Here is a 19302-nt window from a genome sequence, read left to right on the forward strand (position 1 = left end):
TTGGTACACTGGGCAAAGGGGGATTATGTGCCCGTATGTGAGCTCAGCCTGGCAATGAATTGTGACGAGGGATGGACGGTAGGTTTAGAGTTTGAGGACTCCCAAGTGCCTTCAGATGTCAGGATTTACACTGGTAGCCAATTAATCTACCAGCACATTTTTGGGATGTGGGGGGAAGCTGGAGCATCTGAGAGAATGCACAAACCCCACACAGCACTGGAGGAAAGAACTGAACCTGCGTTGCTGGGGCTGTGTTGCAGCACTTGCATCAAGATGAATAAAAATCAAGTGTTTTTGGTGATGTTGGTTGAAAAAGGGATGTGGGTTTCAATTCTAATCTAAGAGTAATGCCGTGATATCTTCACTGTGCCCCGAACCAGCGGAGAATGCAGCCAAGCTCACATATCAAAGGAGACAATACCCAAAGATGAAGCTATCCTTCTCCACTGGGTCATTTAATCTTATGTCCTCAAGTGTGGCATTTCTGTCCTTGATTATATTATCACCACAAATAACACATGGAGATAGATCTTGTCTATTATTATAAGCATTTTAAAACTGAGGATCAGCAACTCTTTGAATCTCCATCTGCAAGTGACCATTGACACTGTAGTAAGCTAATGAACTAGTGAGTGAGGCAATTTGACCAGACACATGTGATCTTTAGAATCCTAAACACATTCTTCAAACACCCCCTCTTCCCAACACCTGCACCCCCAGAGCTTCAATACTATATATAATACACTTCTTGTCAAATATGTTTACATTTGCATGTAATTAATGCAGGTAATTTGGATGCTGTTCTACTAAGGAAAGTGAAATACGACACAACTTTGATTATTCATTGCCTTTGATTGCGTTATCTCTGCCAATTCTCCAGTTTTGAATCTACAATATCTGGTTCATCTTCAACTGTGGTGTTGTTTTGGAATTTGTCCCACATTTGCCCTATGTTCCAAGTTATTTACAGTTCAGTAAGTCATTGCTTTAAAATTAGATGCTTGCAAGTCTTGAAGCTGACTGGATCAAAGTTCACATTTATTTTATCAGCAAACTTCCTGATGCACTCGTTACCAGTGCCCTTGTCATTTGATCGTTGTTGCATCCTGTACACTTCATAATTTTGAACCAACTTTAATTGTCTATTTTCAAATATACTATTTATATTGTTTGGTATAAGAGGAATGGTTGGTTGATTTGGTCCCTCAAATATAACTCCACTTGTGATTCATGTATTTAACTTTTTGCCCAAGTTAACACTGACATGTTATTAACAAATTTTTGAGTTTGTTGTGGAAAATTTCTCAGGTTTAATATCAGTAATCAAGCATTTTTGTAATTATTTTCATCTATGTGGTTTATGGTATGACTCGTGCATTCTTTTTTGACCTGAACTGAATATTTGTCTTTCACACACTTGCTCAGTCTCATCTGTGGATTTAATTTGATCTGATCGATTGACATCGGATCGATCACCATATTTTGGCAATCATTCATAATGGAACAGCGAGAAATGTATAGGCAGGACGTATTCATTTCGAACATAGGATAGTACAGCACTGGACAGGCCATTCGGCCCACAATGTTGTGCTGATCTTGATGCCAGTTTATACTAAATGTCCTCCTCCTGTGTATCATCCACATCCCTCCATTCCCTTCATATTCACGTGTCTATCTAAAAGCCTCTTAAACTCCACCAAACTGCCTGCTTCCACTACTACCCCTGGTAACCCATTCCCAAAAACTTGCCTCTCGTGTCGCCTTTTTATAATTCCTAAATTAGTTGATAAGCTGGTTTATTTCATGCAGTGAAGGTGCATAAAAGCACGTGATTGTGAGTATAGCTTTTGTGAATACAAAATGAAGACCATTTCTCTCATAAGATGCCTTTATTAGTCACATGTACGTCGAAACAGGCAGTGAAATGTATCTTTTTATGGAGAGTGTTCTGGAGCAGCGCGCAAGTGTCACCAACATAGCATGCCCACAATTTCCTAACCCTTGTGTCTTTTTGGAATGTGGGAGGAAACCAGAGCACCCGGAGGAAACCCACGCAGACACAGGGAGAATGTACAAACTCCTTACAGACAGCGGCTGGAGTTGAACCCGGTGTCGCTGGCGCTGTAATAGCGTTACGCTAACCACTACACTACCGTGCCTGCCCTATTAATGGTGCCATTGGTTGACAAATTTCTGACTGATCTCCACTGATGCACCGCACCCTTTAACATGTCCTTAACTGTCTCTGCGCTTTGCAGAATACACTCTTATCTTCACTATTTCACAGGCAACAGAATTTGTCCCTATATACCCATTGTTTGGTAGTTTTCTTTATGAATGATTCAAGTCTCTTGAAGGAACCATAGAACCATACAGCACAAAACAGGCCCTTCGGCCCACCATGTTGTGCCGTCCATCAAACCACCCTCACACTACCTAACCCCTTCCTCCCGCATATCCCCCCATCCCACACTCCTCCATATGCCTATCCAACAAGCTCTTGAACCTGTCCAATGTATCTGCCTCCACCACCATCCCAGGCAGTGCATTCCATGCACCAACCACTCTCTGGGTGAAAAACCTCCCCCTGACATCTCCCCTGAACCTCCCACCCATAACCTTAAAGCCATGCCCTCTCGTCTTGAGCATTGGTGCCCTGGGAGGGAGGCGCTGACTGTCTACTCTATCTATTCCTCTCAATATTTTATATACCTCTATCATGTCTCCTCCCATCCTCCTCCTTTCCAGTGAATAAAGCCCTAGCACCTTAAGCCTCTCCTCATATTCCATATTTTCTAATCCAGGCAGCATCCTGGTAAATCTCCTCTGTACCCTCTCCAACGCCTCCACATCCTTCCTATAATGAGGTGACCAGAACTGAACACAGTACTCTAAGTGTGGCCTAACTAGAGTTTTGTAAAGCTGCATCATCACCTTGCGGCTCTTAAACTCAATCCCGCGACTTATGAAAGCCAACATCCCATTGGCCTTCTTAACTGCTCTTTCCACCTGTGAGGCAACTTTCAATGAACTGTGAATATGAACCCCCAGATCCCTCTGCTCCTCCACACTGCCAAGTACCTTGCCATTTACCCAGTACTCTGCCCTGGAGTTTGTCCTTCCAAAGTGTACCACCTCACACTTCTCCAGATTGAACTCTATCTGCCTCTTGTCAGCCCAGCTCTGCATCCTATCAATATCCCTCTGTAAGCTCCGACAGCCCTCCACACTATCCACAACACCGCCTATCTTAGTGTCGTCCGCAAACTTACTAACCCAGCCCTCCACCCCCTCATCTAAGTCATCTATAAATATCACAAAAAGTAGAGGTCCCAGAACTGATCCCTGTGGGACACCACTAGTCACTGCCTTCCAATCTGAGGGCACTCCTTCCACCACAACCCTCTGCTTTCTACATGCAAGCCAATTCCTAATCCACACAGCCAAGCTTCCTTGGATCCCTTGGCCTCTGACCTTCTGAAGAAGCCTACCATGAGGAACCTTATCAAATGCCTTACTAAAATCCATGTAAACCACATCCACCGCACTGCCCTCATCAATCTTCCTGGTCACCTCCTCAAAGAACTCTATCAGGCTTGTGAGGCAAGATCTTCCCTTCACAAAGCCATGCTGGCTGTCCCTAATCAGTCCATGATTCTCAAGGTGTTCATAAATCCTATCCCTTAGAATCCTTTCTAACAGCTTACCCACCACAGACGTGAGACTCACCGGTCTATAATTCCCTGGCCTATCCCTATTACCTTTTTTGAACAAGGGGACAACATTCGCAACCCTCCAACCCTCCAATCCTCTGGCACCATCCCCGTGGACAACAAGGACTCAAAGATCCTTACCAGCGGTTCAACAATCTCCTCCGTAGCCTCTCGAAGCAGCCTGGGGAAAATCCCGTCAGGCCCCGGAGATTTATCTGTCTTAATATTATTTAACAACTTCAACACATCCTCTCTTGATATCTACAACCTCGAGAACATTACCCCTACCAGCACTCCCTTCCACGTCATCAAGACCCCCCTCCCTGGTGAATACCGAAGAGAAGTATTCATTGAGAACTTCTCCCACTTCCGCCGCCTCCAGGCAAATTCTCTCACCTTTGTCCTTAATCTGACCTACCTTTACCCTAGCCATCCTCCTACCCTTCACGTACTTGAAAAAGGCCTTGGGATTTTCCTTAACCCTACTAGCCAAAGCCTTTTCATGTCCCCCTCTAGCTCTCTTCAGCCCCTTCTTAAGTTCCTTCCTCGCTACCCTATATTCCTCACGAGCCCTGTCTGAACCTTGCTGCTTATACCTCACGTATGCTACCTTCTTCTCCCTAACAAGTCGTTCCACCTCTCTTGTCACCCACGGTTCCTTCACCCTGCCATTCCTTCTCTGCCTCACTGGGACATATTTATCCCTAACATCCTGCATAACATCCCTGAACATCGACCACATCTCCATGGTACATTTTCCTTCAAAAAGGACATCCCAATTTACACTCCCAAGTTCTCTCCTTATAGCCTCATAGTTCGCCCTTCCCCAATTAAATATCTTCTTGTCCTCTCTGCACCTGTCCCTGTCCATGACAATTTTAAAGGTTATGGAGCAATGGTCACTGTCCCCCAAATGCTCACCCACCAATAGATCCTTCACCTGTCCCGGTTCATTTCCTAAAACTAGATCTAGCGTGGCATTCCCTCTAGTTGGCCTGTCCACATGCTGCATCAGGAATCCCTCCTGGACACATTTAACAAATTCCGTCCCATCTAAACCTTTGGCACTAAGCAGGTTCCAGTCTATATTTGGGAAGTTGAAGTCTCCCATTATAACAACCCTGTTATTTTTGCTTCTCTCCAAACACTGCCTGCCAATCTGCTCCTCTATATCTCTACTGCTACCGGGGGGCCTATAGAATACTCCTAGTAGAGTAACTGCTCCTTTCTTGTTCCTTATTTCCACCCATATGGACTCTAGAGATGATCCTTCTACAACATCCATCTTTTCCACAGCCGTAACAGTGTCCCTGACCAGTATCGCCACCCCTCCTCCTCTTCTTCCCCCCCCCTCCCTATCCCTCTTAAAACACCGAAAACCAGGAATATTCAATATCCACTCCTCTCCTGATGTCAGCCACGTCTCAGTAATAGCCACGATATCATAGTCTCCCATACTTATCCAAGCCCTCAGTTCATCCCCCTTATTCCTGATGCTTCTTGCATTTAAGTAAACCCACTTCAGTCCATCTACCTTACTACTTTTATAGCCTGTATTCTGCTTCTCCTTCCCCAAAGCCTCTCTACCTGTTTGATCTAACTTTTCCCCATCCCCTTCTTCCTCTGACCTACTCCTCTGGTTCCCTTCCCCCGCTCAAACTAGTTTAAACCCTCCCGAACCACCCTAGCAAATCTCGCCGCAAGGATATTGGCCCCTTTCTGGTTCGGGTGTAACCTGTCCTCTCTGTACAGGTCCCACCTTCCTGAGAAGAGATCCCAATGATCCAGAAATCTAAAACCCTCCCTCCTGCACCAGTTTCTCAGCCATGCATTTATCTGCCACCTCCTCCTATTCCTGCCTTCACTATCGCGTGGCACTGGCAGCAATCCCGAGATTGCTACCCTTGAGGTCCTGTTCCTCAATTTTCTGCCTAGCTCCCTGAACTCACTCTTCAGGACCTCATCCCCCTTCCTACCTATGTCGTTGGTGCCAACATGGACCACCACTTCTGCCTGCTCTCCCTCCTGCTCAAGAATCCTGTGGACCCGATCAGTGACATCCCGGACCCTGGCACCTGGGAGGCAACATACCATCTAGGATTCATGCTCACTGCCACAGAACCTCCTATCTGTTTCCCTGACTATCGAGTCCCCTATCACTACCGCATGTCTCTTTCCCACCCTTCCCTTCTGAGCAGCAGTACCAGTCCCAGTTCCAGCGACCTGGTAACTGCAGCTAGGCCCCTGCAGGTCATCCCCCTCAACAGCTTCCAAGGCAGAAAACTTGTTACTGAGGGGAACAGCCTCTGGGGTTCCCTGCTCTGTCTGCCTGACTGACGACTTCTTCCTCTTCCCTCCCCTGACAGTCACCATTCTATCTGCCTCCTGAACCTCAGATGTACCTGCTCTAAGGGGGGTGACTGTCACCTGATGGACCGTGTCTACATAACTCTCTCCCTCCCTTATGCTGCGCAGTGTTTGTAGCTGCGACTCCAGCTCATCAACTCTGAGCCGAAGTTCGTCCAGCCTCAAGCACTTACTGCAGATGTGGCCATCTTGGACCGCAGCAAGGTCCACGAGTTCCCACATCAAACAGCTGCAGCACACCACCATGCCCTCCATCTGACTACCTTTCTTTTTTCCCTAGTTAGTCCCACCTACAAATCTATAACGAACAACAGGTAAACCTTGCCTTTACCTACTTACCAGCTACTTGCCCTCCTTGCCCCTTCACGCCAAAGCCCCTTGAGCCAAAGCCCAGAACACTTTGCTGCCACTCACTCCACTGCCCGCTCCGACGCTGCCCGCTCTATAGGCTGTTTGCTTTTTAAGCTGCCCGTGCTGCGCCTGCGCAGTCCAGCCCCCACTCGACTACTTAGAAAAAACTTATAAAAATCTAACCCTTACACTAAAAACCCTAATAAAAGTGATAAACAGAGAAAACACTTAGCTGCTCTGAAGTCCTCCGAACCGAAGCCCGAGTCCTCCTCCGAAGGAAGAAGCAGATTGAACCACATCTGGTTGCTGGTGTGATGTACAAGCAGGGTTATTTTATCCTTGTGGAGAATTCATTTTGTTTAATAAAGATGGTTTGCTTCTTGACTGAGGACATCCTAGTCAGCGTTGCAGTTGTCTGCTGTTTTAAACAACTTGTTGGGATTAGCTGATGTTCTTGAGGATTAATTTGACCTGGTCTCCATTTAAAGTTTTTCTTTTGAAAGGTCAGCCTCCAAAATCTTAATCTTCAGTCACATGACACAATGAAGGAAGGCCCCTGTCTTCGATTACTCTCCCACCTGAAGCAAACTGCAGCTTAACCATCCATCCACTCTTACCTTGTACAAAATAAATAGGAGCTAAACTTGTTCATTTAACATTAAATTGTATTTGTAATCTTGCTCATTAATTTAGAGCATCCAAGTAGACTTAATTTATGAAATGATGACAACTCTGCATATTTTATCAGGGTTGGGCATCTGTGGTATAAGTGAGCATCTTTGGTATTTTGCACCACTTGAATGTTGTTCAACCTGATTTTTGTTTGGGTGAAAAGGCATTTTCTCCTTTTATCTGTAACAATCATCAAGTGTGCAAGTTTTGATCTGGTACTAACTGCTTTGTGTTGACAGTCCACAATTTATCATTAATCCTGTTGTGCAGTGTATTTACAGTAACCTGATATTTAAAATTCCTATGAACACTATTGTTAGATACAGTTCCTTTTGAGTGGGCAGTGCTGTCTAATTGAAATTAGAACTTGTAATTAGTTAATATTACAAGTATGGCCTCTGAAGATCATCATTAGGTGCATTGATTCTGGTTGAAATTGCCTTGCATGCACTAACAGTGTGACAAAATGTACCATTTACATGTGTATTTGCCTGACAAGCATAAGGTGCCATCCAAGTGCCAAGTACGCAAAGCTCTCAATGATCAACAAACATTTAAATCTAACCATTTATTTTAAACCGGTAATTCATGACTGCTTAAATTTCACAAACTCCTAGTATAACAAAGCATGGAAGGAGGGCATTTTACCTATTGTGCCTTTATTAGAACTTGGATAGGAACATCAATGAGTCTCTTGCTCTCCAAGTAGTTCTCCAGTTCTCTTCTGAGTGTTATTGTTCAACCAGCTTGCACCACACTTTCAGGGCATTTCAGATCCCAATATCTTTGCTATTGTAGGCAATGTTATCAAATGCCTTATGGCCTCTGATGACTGACCCTGCTGCCACAGGAAACTATTCATGATGTCAAACAACCCTAGCAAACTTCTATTTTAACCTTTGCAGCTCAAAGCAAAGCATTTGGAGCTGCTTCAGTCTCTTGCAACCAAAAGCTCCTCAATTGTAGTAAATCTTCTTTATATCCTCCTTTCTTTTAAATGCAGCACCCCAAACTGAGGAAAGCATCATTAGCAAAGACTACAATTGTTTCTTTATGTTTAGCGTAACTTCCTTGTTTTTGTACTCCTTCTATATTAATGTAATTTTTTTTAAAAAAAACAACTATCTTAACATGTCCTGCAGCCTTTTTAAATATTTGGGTGTCACATCTCCTGGCTCTGTGCATATCTTTGGAAATGAATGTTCAGACTGCAAGATTGAATTCATAATTGTCAATCAGAATAGTAATTTGTGAATTCCAGATGTGGTCGGTGGTTTCTGGATTAGAGAAACTTGAGCTTGTAGGCTAGAAGTGAGTGGTAATGAGAAAGAATTTCTATTAAATGGATTTTGCCAGCCTAATACAAAACAGGATTACTGAAACAACCTTTAAGTACATAGATATGTTAGTATAGAAACATTTAGCACTATCAGTTCACGATGGTTTCTGTCGTCTATGACTAGTTACCCCACCATTCCTTTCTCTTTAACCCATCCATCCAATCAGATTTTGAATGTTTCTGCTTTAATTGCTGACATTGGGAGTGATTTTTTTAATATTTATAGTATTAGAGCCTAGATGTATGTAAACTTCTCTGCTTCTATAAATCTCATGCATTTGTCTAAATGCAAGAGTGGTAGAGCCGCTGGCTCACAGCTCTGGAACCTGACCTCGGGTGCTGTCTCTGTGGAACTTGCATGTTCTCCCTGTGACCACGTGGGTTTCTTGGTGCTCTGGTTTCCTCCCACATTCTAAGTCCCTGCATTTGGACAGGTACATGGATGGGAAAAGTTTAGAGCGATATGGGCCAAACACAGGCAAATGGGACTAGCTCAGGTAGGTAACTTGGTTGGTATGGATGATTTGGGCAGAAGGGCCTGTTTCTGTGCTGTATAACTCTGACTGTATTTAATCTCGAACTCTTGAACTTGACTGATCTTGAATAAACTTCCATCAGTCCTGTCTAATACTTTCATAACATTAAACACTTCAATCTCATCACTTGGTTATTCTTATGAAGCAAGTTTAAAATACTTTTAGACAATCTTGTTTCATATTTGTTAGCAACATAATGAATCTCTATTGTCTTTAAAGCCTTCCTGTTTATCCCAATCACAATTCCTCAAGCTTAGCAGTTTAGCTCATCATTACCAGTTTGTATTTTCTACATCTTATGATTTTTTTTTTAAAAACTAGAATTGCTCTACACTTTACCAATTGACCTGTGCACCCCCCTTAATATTCTATAAATCTTTGCCTCTTCCACAGAATCCCGATATTTTTGTGTTTTTTTAAAATTTTGCCTCTCATAGCGTTGATCTATCAACTTTTAGTCCATTCTTCAGTGTTATTATTTTCTAGCTTCCTTTTAATCAGCTAAAGAGTGACTACATCTCTTATTGAATATCATCTTTAAAGATTTTGATATTAGGCCACATTCAAAGGGATGTTTATAGTGGAAGGGTTTTGATTAGATATGAAGAAAGTGTATGCATTGACAGTACTGTCAATAATACACGAGGATACTCGCCTTTAGTTGTATCCTGTAGGAAACTACCTTTTGGACAATACTGGAAGAGTTATAAAATATCTTCAGCTTTGACTACCTTAGCAGCAGGAGAGGCAAGGGGTACACTGCGGATACACTTTTCTTCCCAAACAATGGGAGAGGAGTGGTGGAGAGTTAACCTGTGGTCACATGGGGGGGGTGGTGGTGGTGGAATGCATTGGGAGCAACTTGATGCAGAGTTCAATCATCATATGAATTGGCAAGATAACATTTCACTTCTTTCCTGATTTCTAAGCCAGCAAGGTAATTTGGAAATGTACAGCTGTATTCTCATCTTGGGTATTGGTTTATTATTGTCACTTGTACCGAGGTACAGTGAAAAGTTTGTCTTACAAACCGATCATACAGGTCAATGAAGTGTGATATTAAAGGCAATGTATTGGCTGCCTGTGAAATCTACACCCGATACCTGGTTCAGAAGAACTGTGTCTCAGGGTGTATACAGATGGTAGACAAATGTGCCAATTTCTACCCATGGTATGGTTATACTGTGCTCTCCCTTCCATTTTATCACTTGTGTTTACAGTAAAATGAAAACAATTTAATTATGGCTGTGTATTTCAGTGAAGTATGGAACTCAATTACAGAATCATGTGGTTGGGAAACAAATTTATCACACTAATAGTAATCAGGCTTGTGAAATATAATAATAGACTATTGCATTTCATCATGTATTTCTTAAGTCTTGAGCAATTTGTCACTTTTGTGAAACAAACTTGATATGGCTCCTGCAATGGGAAAGGTTGCATCACTTAATGCTCAGTCAGTTTAACTAGATTCCCAGTGCATCACATTGCACGGAAGATAAACTATCCCAATAATAACTGGAATAAACTTAGCTTCACGGTTAACTGATCAGAGCAATTGGTTCTTTATAGTTAATTAACAAGTTGCATTCAAATAGGATGAAGGTATGTGTTCATGACAGGGTATGAATTTCCTAATCCTCACTTTTGGAAATGAAACTGAAAATGGTATTTAATATTTGAGTGCCTTTTAAACTATGCAGCTCACTGAGGCATTTCTGTGATCAAACCAAGGGTTATGCTTTAAGTGCAAATCATTAAGAACACACCTGCCTTCCAGAATTTTCCTGTTGTGCTAGTAATTCAAAGGCCTGTACTAATGACCCAAAGAGGCAATTTCGTATCTTGTTATAGCAGTTGCTGGACCTTAAGTATGGTTAATTGTATTTTTTAAAAATTTCAATTGGGAGTTAGACATGATGATGTCTGAGTACCCAGGTTGTTTTGCCCCAAGTGCTTCAGGGAGTGAGTCACTTTGGTCAGATCAAGGAGACAGGGCTGGAGATGGGGATTTCATTCCTCACGTGGCCCTCCTTTTTACAGCAATCCTGAGGAAATGTGGACCATGTTGTTCTGGGGGCAATCTTCAATGGGAACTTTCTGCGATGACCTGGTCTTCCTAATGCAAGACCAGACTGCAGATCCCCAACACCTAAATCCTCTGGCCCTTCCTCCCTCCCTCCCTCCCTCCTCCCCCCCCCCCCCCACTGAACACTCGCTATCCAAACATTCCCCTCCTGCCCCTCTTTCTGCTCTTTCCCCCCCCCCCCCTCCCCCAATTAGAAAGAATAAAATTACACCCTTTGGTTTTTTTTAAGGAAAAACTCCTTGATCTTTAGTTGCAAACAACCTTACACAGGACCTGGATGCTCAGTTCCCAGGACAACGAGGGGACGTGTCAAGGATGCCCTTCTTGCATTGTTTCCACCTGGATACTGAGTGCTGGATCTGTTGCTTCTGTAACTTGTGCGAAATATTTCTGTCAAATAACCAGTCCATAGTATCCATTATCATAAAGATCCTCGCAAGTGAACCATAATGTTAAACGCCGCTGTCCATATGGAGATATGGACATAGGCATGCTATGTTGGCGTCGGAAATGTGGCGACACTTGCGGGCTGCCCCCAGAACACTACGCAAAAAATGCATTTCACTGTGTATTTTGATGTACATGTGACTAATAAAGATCTTTTTTTTTTTGAAACTCTGGTAAATTTGATTCTGGTGATACTGCCAATTGCAAATTTTGCTTGGCATTTTTCTTTCATTGATTCAATTGTTGTTGGTATGACGTGCTGTCCATGAGCCCAAATAATTGCGGTGTCAATCATCATGTAACCTATTTGTTTAATAAATTCAGGAGCTTTTCTTGAGGAAATATATTTGTTCAAACAATTAAATATTGCAAAACTCATCTGAAAATATTTTCCACATGGAATGATGGAAATGAGTGGGTTTCAATTCAAATAAATAAAAATGAAGGATTGCCACTCCTTGAGTCACATCTAGTAGACACTGAGTTATGAAATATAACTTCTGTAATCTGCAATCAGCATGGAATAAACTTTTTATACCATCTCCTTGGATGACGTCTGGTTCAAGTCTGTTTCCTTTTGGCAGAGGTTCTTGTTTGGGATATTTCCGTAGCCATAAGTTGCCTTTGTGGAAGGAGTGTCTTTAGGCATGAGCCCAGACAATGAGTGGAAATCTGAGGCATGACTGCAGCATGATTGCAACACCATTACTCAGTACATGTACACAAGAAGGTAGGAGTAGGAGCAGGTGTAGGTCACCTGGCCCCTCAAGCCTGCCCCACCATTTATGGCTGATCTATGCTGGCCTCCTCTCCTTGTCTGTGCCAGTTCCCCAAATCCCTCAGCTTCCTAATCTTTCAAACAAAAACATTTTTTTTATTATTGGGTTAGACATTTAGTCTGAACCTTAAGGACAAGAGGTTTGGATAATCAAGCTCCCTTTGCATTTTATTCCAGAATTTCAATCCCACCAAATTTTATGATGAGTCTGTGTTTCTTAAATGAAAGTAGTCTTTGGTCTTGATTATATTTCTTGGCAATCTGGGCCTAAATTTGTGTGTGGTGCTGTTTCTGTGGCCTAGTTCTTCACTCTGTCCTCTGAAATTGAGGCAGAGGGGTTCCTATAACGGTGACTGATTTTTAAGTCTTTGGGCTATTCTCGAAATGAAAACAGTAAGACTATCTCCATCTAGTGCCTGATGTCACAAAAATAAAAAGGGAATGGGCGCAAAATTTTAAGGCCTGCTTTCTCTGTGTGCTTACCAGCAAAACTCGAGGGGAAAAATGAGCCATAAGTGTTTTTTCGTGGAAATGAGTTGCTCTTGCCTGTTGGAGGGAATTCAAACAAATAAGCCCTTTCTTTTCCTCTGGGAATTTGTAGATCCATTGGCTGCATGGTGGAGACATGGTGCTGGATTGCTGCTTGCACTTTTGTTGTTTGTGCCTAAGGGAACAAAAGTTATGCTCCATTTAATTTCAAAGACCAGGACAGGAAAAGATTTCAAATAGTGGGTGTGGATGAATGGAATTTGAAGCATTTGGTCACTCTCTTTGGAGAAACTTACCCTTTTTGTATTTTAAATCTCCTGTGCCAGGCCTGTTGCAACACTGGTGCTATTTATGTGTAAGCATGCAATGTCTGCTCATTTCTTATTTGTTTCATCATGTGCTCATCCCAAATCCACAAGAGTAGGTGGGGCAAGTTCTTTCACTTATTCCAAATTCTTTCCTTGCTTGCCTGCTTAGACTGTGGGATTTATTCAACATTATGACCCAGGACACAATGAAATTTGGGGCTTCAAGTGGTCTCGATGGTATTTGTAGTTGGAAAATCAAAAAAAATTACACTTGCTGGAAATTTGAAATGGAGAAGTGAAACACGAAATGCTGGTCAGGCAGCATCTGTGGAGGGAGAAAAAATGTTAACATTTCGAGTCAAAGACCCTTCATCAGAACTGGTAGGGAGAGAAACCATGTTAGGTTCCATCTGAAGGGAGTGTTCAAGGCCTGTCTGGTATGAACTTTACAACTAATGGGAGTTAAGCATCTTGACTTATTAATTCTCTACTTTTAATTTGGCTGGTCCCCTTGAAGTCATTAGTTCCTTTCTGAATCATCTCTTGCTGATTTTTGAGGGATTTTTGGTATTTATATTTTGCAGCTTTTGCTGTTGGCTCTTTTTTTTCTAATTAGCTCTTTTGTAAAGGAATTAGTTTCTGTTAGCAAACTTTCATGTAATCACTGTGGAACTCTTCTACTCAGTTGGAAAATGTTCCTTGTATTTTCCTCTTACTTTCTATCTGAATATTCCTATTCTATTCTGGAACACATTTTGTCTTTTCAGCCCAGATTCAATTCCTCGTCCTGGTTTGTGCATTATTTCATCAAACCCTGAACCAAGCTTTAAATCCACTAATAGTCCTACAACACAAACAGGCCCTTCGGCCCACCATGCTGATACTTTTGCCCATCTACACTACAGGTTGTCCCTGGGTTAGGAACGCCAGACTAATCATTGGGGGCTTTTAAGAGGGGGCTCAGATGGGCACATGAATGAGAGGAAAATGGAGGGACATGGGCATTCTGTAGGTAGGAGGGAATAGCTATGTCGGCACGACATTGTGGGCCAATGGGCCTGTTCTGTGCTGTACTGTTCCATGTTCTATAATGGGCATGCCTACATACAAACGAGCTCCCATAATATTGTTCATTTCAAAAGTCTGATGTACGTAGATAGGTTTGTTCCTACGAATGGCAGAACCTCTCTCTCCATTTTTAGTAATTATTCTCATCAGCATTATGTGCTTTTGATGCCATTCATTACAATTCTGTGGCAGTATAGTTACCATTTCGAGTGTTTTATTTTGTGTATTTTCTGACTAATGGACCAAATCGACTTATGAACATCTGTAAAAATAGAACTCATTTTTCTGGGAATGGCCTGTAATCCCACATTCCTGCATTAGGTTTGTATTCTTCTGTATCTTCAATGTAGAGATTGTATTTGATACCACCGTCCCATTCCTGAAGGTTGCCCATTTTCATTTCCAACTCCACGTCAGTCCAACTGAACTGAAACCCTCATCTGTTCAACTTCCGTTATTCCAGAGGGTAATTAATTGAGTCTTTCTCGCATGTATTCCTGCTAATCACAGCTTAAAGCTTTATAAATGTTTAGTTTTTTTTGTTTAAAAACTTTTTTTTTCTATTTCTTCTGCTTCATCCATGTAACATTGTCCTACCCTGCAACCCTGTTCAAACCATTAAAGCATCTCCAAAAGTAAAATGCTGAGGATATTGGAAATCTAAAATTTTCAGCAGATCAGGCAGCATCTGTGGAGAAAGAAAAACAGTTAATGCATTAGATGGTCCTGCTGCTTCATCCTACACAGAAACCAGGCCCATGTTACACCATTAATGGAAAAGCCACCATTATATCTTCACTGTTAGGATCTTAACTAAATCTATGCACCTTGTTTAAATCTACGTTGCGTCAAATTTGCTTCAACCCTTGGCTATTTTTCCATTTTGCAGCTGAATGTGTAATTGAGATCACAGTTCATTTATAATATTGGGAGACAGATATACAGTCAGTACTGCTAACTTTCAATCAAGAAGCAGAGGCCCTGTCTGCTCTCTGGATTTCTGCAAATGATCACTGGAAAAAATGACAACACATTCTGTGTTCCCCAGCTAATATGTCTGTCACCAGGGTTAACTGCAGAAGCAGTTTACCTGATCATCGAGACTCTAGTCAAAGTAAAATAAGAACTGCTGGGACTTTTAAATTAAAAACAGAAATGCTGGAAACACCCAGCAGGTCAAGCAGGAACTATGGAAAGCTTGAAGAACTAAACAGACTGATGAAGTAAAAACAGAAATTGCCCCAAATAAACTTAAACCCAGTAGGATCCCAGACCTGAAATGTTAAGTGTTTCTCTTTCCAGATTCTGCCTGACCTGAGTGTTTCCAGCATTTTCTGTTTTCATTTCAGAATGCTCTTTATTGAATAATGATGCAAGTTGAAGGACTAAAGTTCTGGCCAACTTGAATCTCAACTCAATAAATTCACCCATCTTTACCTGATTTTGATGCTCTTTTACTTGCAACGATCTATTGAATATCTTGCATTTTGAGATATCTTTATTAGTGAAATGCATCTTTTGCGTTGAGTGTTCTGGGGGCAGCCTGCAAGTGTCGCCACACTTCTGGTGCCAACATAGCATGCCCACAACTTCCTAACCCATATGTCTTTGGAATGTGAGAGGAAACTGGAGCACCCGGAGGAAACTCACACAGACATGGGGAGAACATACAAACTCCTTACAGACAGTGGCAGGAATTGAACCCAGGTCACTGGCGCTGTAATACTGCATTAATTGAACCAGTGTCTACAATCTTCAGGGACAAAGGTTTTGTGATTTGAGTGTGTGCTCGCATGCCTGCATTGTGTCTTCGGGATGTCCTGTGGTCATGACAGACACTATGGAAACAAACTCTCTACCCTCAGATTGCTAGCTTTACTGTCTGTCTGCAGTTCAAGTACATTCTGGCCTTGTGAAGCATGCAGCGACTAAAGCTGCTGAATCACTTCATGATTTTGCCATTGGAAATAAGATCCTTATTTTGAAGGATACTTACCAAAAATATACCTACGGTAGCTATTACTGTGGCCCTAATGTTGTCCATCAAATACTTTTAAGCAGCAGTTTACTGTTTCTGTGCAACCTGATTTTAAAATACCCAGTGTAAGACCAATACGGTTTCTACTTGTGGTTCCCCTCTCAGCCCCGTGAGCCACCTAATCTATCGGTTCCATCGCTAAGGACCCTCACCACTCAGGACATGCCCTCTTCTCATTACTACCATCGGGGAGGAGGTACAGGAGCCTGAAGACCCACACCCAGTGACTCAGGAACAGCTTCTTCCCCTCCGCCATCAGATTTCTGAACAGTCCATGAACACTACCTTGTCTATTCCTTTTTTTTTGCACTACTTAATTTTGTAATTTATGCAAAACAACAAATTTCTTGTCATCTAAGTTGGTGATCGTAAATCTGATTCTAATTTTTGTCGTCCTCCTTCATGTGTGTCTGCATTTTTTTTTCCAATCTGCTATCTTCATCATTGCACCTTCAATACTAGGAGGTCCTTGGGTTACATATGGGTTCCATTCCTGAGAACTGCCTGCAAGTCAGAAATGAACAACTTTCCCCCAAAATCATAATTTGAAATCTTTAGCCTCAATAGTCCTTGGGGACTGCTTTGCAAAGAGCATACTGGGGAAAGTCAGTGCAGGTGATGTGCGGGGGGTGGGGTGGGGGTGGATTGTTACCTGCAAGTGAATTGTGACAAATATTTGTCTGAATGTGGCCTGGGTGGATTGACAGGAGGAACTGACTCCCTACCCAGCAAGGGAAAACTAACGTCAGTTTAATAAAAGAAAGATGTGAGCAGGGTCTGTAATGTTTGATCTTGCCCCAAGGAGAGTTTGGGGAAGGTATTGGCTCTTTCTATGGGTAATTGCTGCATTGTTTCCTGGTGAACAGATTCGAGTCTTCTACTTGAAAGTAGAGTCTGGGAGAATTTGTCTAAAGCTGGAATTTTGTAAATCAGGTCTTCCATAACTCAGGGAGTCCCTATATTCAAATCCAGTGTAATGTCTGGGTTATCTCAAAGGCATTAACAATGGAAGTAACTTTAACCTAATTCACTCAAAGTGATTGGATCGGCTGCCTCTTTCGATCTTGCCCTAATTTTATCTTCCTCTGAAGATGTGTAAAAATTGGTAGCAGGCTGACACACCACTTGTATCTATTTGGTCTGATTAGATTATAACGACCACTCATTACTATCACTTGTTATCTGAACCATTCATTCATTATTGGAATGGTGACAGGAGTGTACCAGTCTTCTTGTAGTAGCAGCAGCAAAGGACAGGGATGAGGAGGGAGGTGGTGGAAATGGTGGTCCCTGTACCCTTGAGAAATGAAAGTTGCCACAACTGGGCATCAGTCTTGAGAAATGGCTGATACTGCAGATTCTGTTTGTCTACATATGAAAGACTCTAGAACAACTTCTTCCCCACTGCTATCAGACTTCTGAACCAATCACTTCTTTTACATCCCCTTCCCAGTGGTGCTACCATGTTCTCGAACCCTTAATTCTTCCTCTTCCGTTTAATGTCACTTTAGCATTTTGTTTTAACCTCAGTTTGCACTGCTATACTTTGCACCGTTCTGTTGTTTTTATACTCGTGGCTATATTTAATGTTGTATTTTTATTATTACCATGTTGTACTGTTTACTCTGAGCTTCATGTGAGCAAGGAATTTCATTGCACCCTGGTGTATATGTCAGTAAACTAATTTGAAACTGAGGATGGGGTGGGGGAGAACTTCAGTACTCAGAGAAAGTAGAGATCACGTTACTTGATTATAGAAAATGGTAGCAGGAATAGGCCATTCGGCCCATTTTCAGCCTGCTCTGCAGTGGATCGTGTTTGATCCTCTATCTCGATGCCATGTTCCCATAACCTTTGATGCCTTTGTCAAGAAATCTATATATAAACAGGACCTTGACCCCCACCCTGCACTTCCAGGCAACACGTATCAAATGGATCAAAGCTATTGAGGCTTGATGAGTGAGTAAACATTGCAATAAAATGTTACTATATCTAATTAACCAACTGTCAGCCCACAGGTGCAGGAGTACGTGGGATCAATAAGCTTGTCAAACTTTGTAATGCCATCAAATTACAGGTGTTGTCCTTTTGTTTGGAGAGTGTGGCTCTTACTGAAGAGTTAAGGCACCACAGTAGTCATTTAGCTTCATGGCGCTAAACCTGCTCTCTGTTCCACTGCTTTTCATCGCACGGTTTGTTGCCCCTTTCTTGGTGTTAAGTAGGATCTGGTGCTGTTTCACATTTGGTGCTCAGATTTGATCAGTGTGTATCAAGGAGAGAACTTGACAAACTCTCAAGGGGCAGTTATATATCTAAAGGTTCTGGAGTTTTTTTCCCCACCATGCAAAACAAATATTGGCCAGTGAAAATCACCCACCGATACCTCTTTGCTTTACTTGTGCTGTGAAATGCACCATAGAAGGGCAGGTTAGTCTTTCTTTGGCCCGGCTGTCAGTGACAAATCACAAATTAAATGGATTTTGAGGGATAGTGAGGATTGAATGACAAATGTTGCCACCCTCTCTTGTAGGTCACTTTCTTTGAAGCCTGGTTGACCACACAGGAAGAAAGTAGTGTCTAAATATTCAAGATAGTCTGGTTTAGACTTCTACTCCCTTTTGTTAAAGATTAAGGGAATTTCTACTGGAGACATAAGATGATTAAAGGATTTAATAGGGTTGATAGAATTGTCTTCTTACTGAGGAATTTAACTAAGGGGATGTAACTTTTTAAAGTTTGCAGCAAGGCTGTTCAGGAGCAACATTAAGATGCACTCCTTCACACACACACAGGCTTGTGTGTATCCAGAACTTTTGCTCAATGAGGATCTGAGCTGACATGTCAATTGGTAATTTCAAAATGTTTGGTTGTTGACAGGCAACGGTGTTAAGGATTTTGAAACCAAGGCAAGCGGATGTACATATCTACTGTGATTTGGAGTTGTGGAATGGGCTTCAAGGGTTTGAGGCAGTGGGGGAAGGAGTCTTCCTGGGTCAGGGAGGCAGTGATGTTCCTGCTGCTTCTGGCCTGTCAGTGGAACGTTTTGGCCTTCTGCAGCCCCATGTCATCCAGATATTATTAACCAAGCAGTTGTGTTGCTCGAGACC

At 42.3% G+C, this 19302-nt stretch overlaps 1 protein-coding gene and 1 long non-coding RNA gene across 4 annotated transcripts in view; one reads left to right on the forward strand and one right to left on the reverse strand.

Moving 5' to 3' along the window:
• The window catches only part of si:zfos-943e10.1 (GRAM domain-containing protein 2B), a 72773-nt gene that overhangs the window by 21883 nt on the left and 31588 nt on the right, over nucleotides 1-19302 (forward strand). The window lies entirely within an intron of this gene.
• The window catches only part of LOC127582690 (uncharacterized), a 68663-nt gene continuing 61234 nt past the window's right edge, over nucleotides 11874-19302 (reverse strand). Inside the window, exon 6 of one of the 2 annotated variants that reach the window (XR_007958154.1) lies at nucleotides 11874-12956. This is a non-coding gene — a long non-coding RNA (uncharacterized LOC127582690). Of the gene's footprint in view, nucleotides 12957-13919; nucleotides 14846-19302 lie in introns of those variants that run through there. The other variant, XR_007958153.1, reaches the window with a different exon arrangement.

This window comes from Pristis pectinata, chromosome 24, assembly GCF_009764475.1.
Source record: "Pristis pectinata isolate sPriPec2 chromosome 24, sPriPec2.1.pri, whole genome shotgun sequence".
NCBI lineage: Eukaryota > Metazoa > Chordata > Chondrichthyes > Rhinopristiformes > Pristidae > Pristis > Pristis pectinata.